The following is a 9322-nucleotide window of genomic DNA, read 5'->3' as shown; positions in this document are numbered from 1 at the left end:
TAAGCATTGCAATAAAGTGGCAGAGATTATCAGAGTGGATAAAAAAGCAAGACCTAACTGGTGTGCTATTGCCAGGAAATACATTTTAAACACAACTATATGATAGGTTGAAGTGAATGGAAGGAAAAAGATATACCTTGAAAACAGTAAAGTCAAGACTGAAGTGGCTGTATTAATATTACATACAATAAACTTTTAAAACAAAGTGTATTACCAGAGATCAAAGGAGATGTATCACAATGATAAAAGAGAAAACAGTGTGAGGAAGACATAATATTTGTCAAAGTGTATGTACCTTACAACAGAACTTTGAAATACATGAAGCAAAAATTGTCATAATTAAAAGGAAAAATAGACAATTTCACAATCATTGCTGGAGATTTTAACACTCTGTCTTCAGCAGTTGATAGAATAATTATACTGAAACACTCAGTGGCCTATATATTGAAACAGATCTTTTGACAGGACATAAAAAAGTCTCAATACATTTGAAAATATTGAAAACATAAATGCCACAAAATAAATAACAATAAAATATTACCCCCTTGCCAAATATTGGCAAATTAACCCATACTCTTGTAAATGGATTAAAGGAGAAATCACAAGGGAATTAGAAAATAGTTTGAACTGAATGGTGCTAAAACTATATCAGGTTCTGTGGTATGTAGCTAATTAGGCTTTAGAAAGAATTTTAAATCTTGAATGCATATGTTAGAAATTTAGAGAGAAAGCTATAGTTTTAAATGCTTTAATGACACAGTAAAGATCTATGATAAATTACCTAAAGTTCCACCTTAAGAAGTTAGAAACAAACAAAAGGCAAAATAAACCCAAAATAGATAGGAAGAAGAAAATAATGAAGAGCAGAAATCAATGAAATATGTAACAAACAATAGATAAAATTAACAAAGTTGAATCTTCTGTATTTGCCTTCCAAGATTTAACCATATGATCTTGCTGACACAAGAATCTAGGAAGAGAAGCTTTCTAGGATTTCAGAACCTGTGTACTAGGGGGAGCTTAGAATGGCAGAAATGGTGCTGAGTACAGGTACATATATTCAGAGACCAGAAATTTCAGCCACAAACTCCTGTGTGGTACAAAGTCCAGTACTACAGGGACTCTGTGTTGAAATCTTCAGCCTCTAGTACATTATTAGACACATAGAAATTACTGAGTACTTAGTGAATGGCAAGATAATAGTAATAAATAGGGTTGTTGACCTTAAATTTTCCTATGTCATCCTGGGTGAAAGGAACAAGACAAAAGTCACATGCCTGTGAAACTGTGTGTGTGTATGTGTGTGTGTCTGTGAATAACTTTAACTGATCGTAGCTTTCAATTTTTGATCTTCTGTTCTCTCTTAATATTCTTTGCCTTTACAATGGTTGATATAATTTAACAGGAAATGTGACATTTCTATTTTTACCAAGAAATGTTAAGTGGAAAGATTCTGGGAACTAGACTCTCCATAGATAATTAAAATTACATGAGCCCAAGATGTCCAAGTCACTAATTATAAAAAAAAGAATATAATTTTATTGAAAAAATTACTTAGTAATTGGAAAATATAGACTAGTTAAGTGTGGGCCAGTAATGTCTTTCTACTTTTTAAGATAATGTATCCATGGAACAGTCATTAGTAACAACTTTCATTATGACTTTTCCATTTTCCAGAAAGCCACTTACCACAAAATAATTGTTTTTTTTAATTTTCATCGAGGAAAGATTTTAATTGTAATAGTGTGTGTGTTATATTGTATAAATTGGGGACATTTAGAGAAAGCAAAGTGATGTGTGATTTCAGATTTAAAAGAATTATTGGTAAAAACATTTAACATGAGATCTACCCTCTCAACAAATCTTTAAGTGCACAGCACAGTATTGTCAATCATAGGTACAATGTTGTACAGCAGATCTCTAGAACTTATTCATCTTGCATGCATAACTGAGACTTTATGCCTGTTGATTTAGCAACTTCTCATTTCCCTCCTCAATGACACTGATCTTCACAATGATTTCATCACCTATGACACAAAAAGCCCAGGTAACAATAGCAAAAATAGGCAATTGGTACTGTTTCAAACTAAAAAGCTTCTGTACAGCAAACAACAGAGTGAAAAGACAGCCTATGCTATGGAAGAAAATGTTTATAAACTATATGTTAGATAAGGGGTTAATTTCCAAAATATATAAGGCATTATTAGAACTCATTAGCAACAACAACAAAACCCTAATAGCCTAATTAATTAATTAATAGACTAGAGACTTGTATATACATTTATACAAAAAGACAGACAAGTGGCCAGCAGGTATACCGAAAGATGTTCAATATCATTGATCATCGGGGAAATGCACGTCAAAACCACAATGATACATCACTGCATACCTGTTAGAATGGCTGTTATCAGAAAAAAATACAAATGTTAGTAAGGATTTGGGGAAATTGAAACTCTTGTACACTTTGCTAGAAAGGCAAAATGGTCCAGTCATGATGGAAAACAGTAAGGAGTTTCCTTAACTAAAACAAAACAAAACACAACTAGAATATTATTTAGATTTTTTAATATTAAACTTTTTATTGTGAAATAGTTATAGGTTCATATGCAGTTCTATGAAACAATACGGAGAGTTCTTATGACCCCCTTTACTGTTTCTCCCAATGGTAACAACTTGCAAAACTATACTCCTATAATACCCCAACCAGTATGTTACCATTTATATGGTCAAGAAACAAAATATTTTCATTGCCATAAGGATTCCTCATGTTGTTTTTTATAGTCACACTATTTCTTCCCTTTAACAGTATGTAACCTTTTGGCACTGAATTTTTTCACTTAGCATAATTCACTGGAAATTCTTCCAGATGTGAGTTCCATAGTTCATTTCTTTTTTATTGCTGAGTGGTATTCGAAAGTATAGATAAGCCACTGTTTGTTTAATCATTTGTCCATTGAAGGGCAACTGAAAAGCTACTATAAACATTCATGTACAGTTTGTGTGTGTGTATGTGTGTGTGTGAAGATAATTCTTAATTCCTATGGAGTAAAGCCCAGGAGTGTACCTTCTGGTTTATATGGTAATTATATATTTAGGTTCTTAAGAAACTGTCCAGCTGTTTTTCAGAGTGGCTGTACCATATCATAATCTCATCAGCAATGCCCCAGCAATCCAATTTTCTGTGTCCTCACTAGCTTTTGTTGTCACTATTTTTTGATTTCGCTATTCTGATATTTACATAATGGTATCTCATCATAGTTTTAATTTGCATTTCCCTAATGTCTAATTATGTTAAACATTTTTCATATGCTTATTTGCCATCTGTATGTTCTCTTTGTTCAAATGTCTGTACATGTGTTTTGCCCATTTTTTAATCTGACTGTTACTTTTTACTGTTGTGTTTTGAGTGTTCTTTATATATTCTAGATCCTAGTTCTTTTTTAATATGTGGTTTGCAAATTTTTTCTTCCAGTCTGTAATTTGTCTTTCAAGCCTCTTAATAGAATCTTTTACATTGCAAAAGTTTTAAATTTTGATGATGCCCAATTTATCATTTCCTTTTATAGATTATGCTTTTGATATCTTTGCCTAACACTTAGCACCTAGCACTAGATACTCAAGATTTTCTCTTATTATTTTTTCTACACTTTTTCCATTTTTCATTTATATGTATGATCCATTTTGAATTAATTTTTTATAAGGCTCGAAAACTGTCTAAGAGGCCTATTTCATCTTCCTACAAGCAGAAATAAAATTTCAGACTTTTGAGAATATGTGAGAAGAGGCAAGGAAGATGAGCATGCTAATTACATGGGGAGAAGACTATCTTGCAGAAAACATGGGCCCTGGATTTTAAAGGTGACAATCTGTGTCTAATGACACAACTTAATGTAAAATTCATATTAAATTTATTGTTTTACTTTCTTTGCAAGGTTATTTTGAGGATAAAATAATAAAATCAATGAAAGAGATTTGTAAGTTGCAAAGTCAATGTAAATTCGAATTATTTCTGTGATTGGGTGCAGCCAATCACAAGAAGGACACCTGGAATGGCTGGAGTACAGTCTGTATAGGGGTTACAGTTTATGTTTCATACTTGCCTATTTCTCCATATTAAAGAAATCTGTTTTCCTTATTCCACCTATTATCTGGCTCTGTGTATCTGAAAACAAGTTAGTAGACTTTCTTTTGGAAATTTTTTATTGCTCGATCTGACAGTTTCCTAGATAATCTCCTTTTCATGCATCATCAATGGAAAGCAGATCAAAGGGTAAAGTTTTGCTTATATTTTCCAACACCTGAAAAGAAGAGACACAGTATAATTCTTATTCCTTTGCCTGTGGTAGGCAAAATAGTGTCATTCCTCCAAAGGTATCTATGCCTTAGTCCTTCAAACCTAGAATTTGTTACATTACATGGAAGGAGGGGGACTAAGGGTGTTAATCAGATGACCTTAAGATAAAGTGATAAGCCTGGATCATCCGGGTGTGCCCAATGTGATCACAAGCATCTTTTATTTTTTTTATTTTTATTAATTTTTTATTTAGGCGACGCTTGGTTGACCTCACAGATTGCAAGGACCCTGTCAGCTTACAATCCCTTATTTTTTATTTATTTATTTTTGTTTTTTATGTCTATAGCACCTGGTCTTTCTAGGTGGTCTCCCGTCCAAGTACTAACCAGGCCCGACCCTGCTTAGCTTCTGAGATCAGATGAGATTGGGCATGTTCAGGGTGGCATGGCCATAGACCACAAGCATCTTTTAAAGTGGAAGAGGGAGGCAGAGAGGAGGTTGGAATCAGAGAGAGATTTGAAGATGCTATATTGCAAGCCAGAGAAAGCAAGCAGCCTTTAAAAGCTGAAAAAGGCAATAAAATAAATTCTTTGCTCAGGTTTCCAGAAGGAACTCAGCTTTGCCAACACCTTGATTTTAATCTATTGAGACCCAATGTGGACTTCTTATCTCCAGAAATGTAAGATAATAAATGTGTGTTATTTTAAGTAAGCAAGGTTGTGGAAATTTGTTACCACAGTAATAGGAAACTGACTCTATGATGAATTATTATTTAAATAAATCAAAATGATACAGTATTTTTTATTTCCATGAACTCCTAGAGTACTGCATCTATCCATGTCTCTATTTATACTTAGTCTCTTTTGTTTACTGTACCTGATGGAATGTATAGCATATAGCATATAGCTGAAAAATAGGTTGATCAAGTGCATTAATACATGAACATCTTCTTCTCATTCTAATTTGATTCATCATATCTTTATTGAATACCTATTGTGTGCTAACCATTCCAGTTTTTGGAGTGCTGAGCTTAGAGTACTGAATAAGGCACAGAAAATTCTAGTGAGGGAAATGGATGCAAATAACTACAATTCAGAGGGTGAGAAAAATGACTAAAACTTAGAAAAAATGTATTGGGTAATTAGAATAGGTAATGATATGATTTTATTGTCCAGAGAGAAGAGTTATGGAAGGTTCTAAGCAGAAGTGAGATATGGATGAATTCTGAAGGATAGTTACGTGGTTTTCATGCAATACAGGGGCTTCTAGGTAGAAGGAATAGCATTTGCAAAGGCACAAGATGTGAAACTGTAAGGCATCTTTAGGAAAGGGATGGTTATTAAATGTGAGTGTATTGGTATGTGTGTGAGCGGGGAAGACACTAGAAAAGAGATTTGTAAATAAACTTGGATGCCATTCTGCATAATTTAGATTTTATTCAAAGGGAGTATAGCGAGAGTAATTACAACATAAAAAGTGATGTGGCCAGATCATTATTTTAGAAATATAACACTGACTACAATGTTATAGAAGATGCATTTAATGGAGGCCAAAAGGCAGTTAAGAGGCTATCACCATAGTCAAGACTCAATGTGATGGGGGCTGAGCAGTCACAAACATTTTGCAAGAATTTTGTCTGTTTGTTTTAGCAGTAAATGTGAGAGTTGAATTGATGCTGATTGTTTTTGGTAGGAGATGGTGATATGGTGTTTTTGGTGGGAAATGGAGATATCAAATATGTTCTGAATTGAAGTGGCTGGCAGATATTAGTAATGTGATCTGTGATACATTTAGGAAAACAACAGTTTTAAGAATCAATGATAATTAATGTTGAAGATACTGAGTTTGACAGGAAGACATTCAGATAAAATATAAAATAAGTACGTAGATTTTAAGAGAGATTAAATATAGAAATATTAATATGAAAATCTCAGATATTATTTTATTATTATCTTCTGGTTCCATGGTAGTATGTGGAAGATGAATAGCCTTTGCAACTAGATAGACCTGAACTTAGATTCCAGACTTACCACTCATTACTGGGATGAACATAAGCAAACCCAGTACTTTCTTCTCTGTGGAATAAGTACAACAATGTCTAGCTCAAAGAGTTTTGGAAATTAAAAAACATAATGTTTGTAAAATATTGAAAACATGTTATAGACTCAGAAATAGTTATTTTCTTCTTTTTCTAATCCCCCTTTTTTTCCTATCTCTTTTATTTAATGTTGAAGTTTTTGATAATAAGGTTCATATTTTATTAATCTTTATATAAAATATATTGCAAGTGCACAATAAATTATCAGTTAAATTTTACTATTTAAAACATTTTTAAATTCAAAAAGTCCACATTCACAGAAAATATATTTAAAAATGCCAATTGTAAAAGTAAAAAGTTAAAGTTTTATTTTCTCTATTCCCACCTCATCTAGGTAGGTGCAAATTGTCAAAAATTTAATGTAAATCTTTGCAGGATTTTTTTTTTCTCTAGGTGTCTAAATAGATAATAGATAGTTGGATTAATACATTGATGTGATATTAGCATTTTGTCAATCAACTTGCTTTTACCAGTTAACAATATATGTATGGTAGATATAATGTCAGCATATACCCTATTCTTTTTTATGGTTGGAAGTATTTCATTGTATGAGTATACTGTTATTTCTTTAACCATTCCCTTACTGATGGACATATGCATTTTTTCAGATATTTTATTACAAACAATGCTGCGATGTGTGTTCTTAAATATATTTCTTTATACATTTGTGAAAATATTTTCAGAGTATTTTTATACTTACATTTATATAGAAGTGGAGTTATTTAGTCATAGGGTATACATATCATTTGCGTTAATAGACACTGATTACATTTCAAAATGGTGATATAAATTCTCATTCCTCAGTTGTGTAAAATAATGGCCAGTTCTCCCCCTATTTTTTGCTAACATATTTATTTAAAACTTGGACAAAATGGTAAGCAAAAAATGTTCAAACATAATTTTAATTCAGATATTTAAATTATTCCTTCCTGGCCTTTTGGCTAAGATCAAGTGTGGATATTTAAGTTATCATTGAGATTAGGCTTCTTTCTGTTTATTGGCAATTGGTAATTAAAAAAAAATCTATGACTTAATGCTTCTAATTCTCGGTCTATAATTCAATGGTGTTTTGACTATTGCATTCTAGATGTAATTATAAGGAGAAGAGAGAGAATGTGTTTCTTTAAAAGAATAGACTAGAACTCTTTTATGCATAAGAGACAGAACTACTTCATGATATACCATATCAAGGCCCTTTAGATCGCCATTAACAGTGATATGCATGGTGGTTATTTGTCACTGCATAGAAAAGAACCTTGTTGAATAGATAATATTCATTTGAATTCTGCACCTTTCTCTTAACAAAATACTAAAACGAACATAAGAGAAATAGATATTATTGAGTAATTACTAAGTGCCATATTTATTACACACTTAGTATCATTGAATTTTTTCAGTAATCTCTCATTCACAGCATTTTAGAAATGTAGAGGTATAAGGAGATTAAGTTTCCAAAATTCACACATTTTTATGGTAGCTTTGAGCGTAAATTTTAAGCGATGCCAAAATCCACATTCATTTTACCATGACATGGTGCCAACTACTTTTTAAATAAACTAATTCCAAAATTCTAAGACACAGTCTCCTGTACACATTTAGTATTGTGGAATCTGCTTTAAGGACAGTTTGATTTGGGGCAAAAATAAAACCTAATATTGTCCAAGGTGTCAAATGGCTGCCCAGTGAGTACTGCATATTAGTATTGCTATTATAGCTCAAAAGAAGTAAGAGAAGGATTTCAATAATGACAGGTTTCCACCGGGGCCTTGGAGAAAAACAGGACTTGGGTATATGAAAAGGGGAGATAGGGTTTTCTGGTGGGAGTATTAGCTTGGGCAAATATGAGGTGGATCTTGTATTATTGTGGTCCCAGGTATGGATAGTGATACAATGATGCTTTGCAGCTAGTCTCAACTAAAGGAAGTCAGGATGAAAATATTATTGTTTTATATTTTTCCCTCAGGCATATAAAATATGTCGTGTGCTCAAACATATAGAACCTTCTCAGAAGAAGTTTCTGGATTTAATATTTAATTAAATATTAAAAGTAGAGGGGGCATTATGAGTATAATGACAGCAACAACAACAAAAGATGAAGAGATGCAAAGATTTGCTCTACTGCTTTTAAAAGTCATATTTCTATGTGAAGGACAAAACTGAGTTTTTAGCAGAATAACTGACAGAAAAAAAAAAAAAAAAGAAATTACTCAAAAGCAAATTGAGGACAATGCAACTAAAGTTGCTTCTGTAGTCATTAGAGGTATGTATAGAGAAAAGTCTATTTCACAGAGATAAGGAAATCACATTAGTGTTTTCTAATATAGAGTCATCAAAATCTATTTAGTTTTTATGGCCAGATAAAGTTTCTGACCTTACAGGAGACTTCAAAGACAGATAAGTGGGTAGATAAACCACCCCAATGGAATTTAATTAAAGCTATAATGAACACTGGTTTTGTGTTATCTAGATAAATTTTCAGTCTCTTGCAATATGTGTGCTATTGGTAGATTTCACTATAGTCAAGTTCATGCATTTGGCTCTGCGATATTTGCTGCTGGTGTGTCCAAGAAACAAAGAAACATTTGGGGCTAATAATGGAGGCCTTAGCATTCTTTGAGGCTACAGTGGTAGAAAATGAACTAGAGACAAGGGTGACAGAGTTATGAAAGCTAAAAATCTTGAGATACTAGTATTTTCATAATAGGTATAATTTATTGAGTGCTTATTATGTGCCACAGATATAATATTAATTTATTTATCCCTCATAATAATCCAATGAAGTAGATAAAGTCTATTATTAACTCTATTTTACAAAAAGAGAAATTGAGGTCTAGAATAGTAATAAGCTTATCTAAATCCACTCAGCTATTAAGTGGCACAGCTGAGACTCTAACCCAAGATTGGGTAACTTGGTAATATGAGCTCTTAAC

General features: G+C 32.3%; 1 pseudogene; it reads right to left on the bottom strand.

Moving 5' to 3' along the window:
• Window positions 1-4631: 4631 nt before the first annotated feature.
• Window positions 4632-4750, bottom strand: LOC111747357 (annotated as a pseudogene).
• Between the last annotated feature and the right edge of the window lie 4572 nt (window positions 4751-9322).

This window comes from Pteropus vampyrus, unplaced genomic scaffold (assembly GCF_000151845.1).
Source record: "Pteropus vampyrus isolate Shadow unplaced genomic scaffold, Pvam_2.0 Scaffold218, whole genome shotgun sequence".
Taxonomy (NCBI): Eukaryota; Metazoa; Chordata; class Mammalia; order Chiroptera; family Pteropodidae; genus Pteropus; species Pteropus vampyrus.
This window is presented reverse-complemented; position numbering and strand designations above follow the sequence as displayed.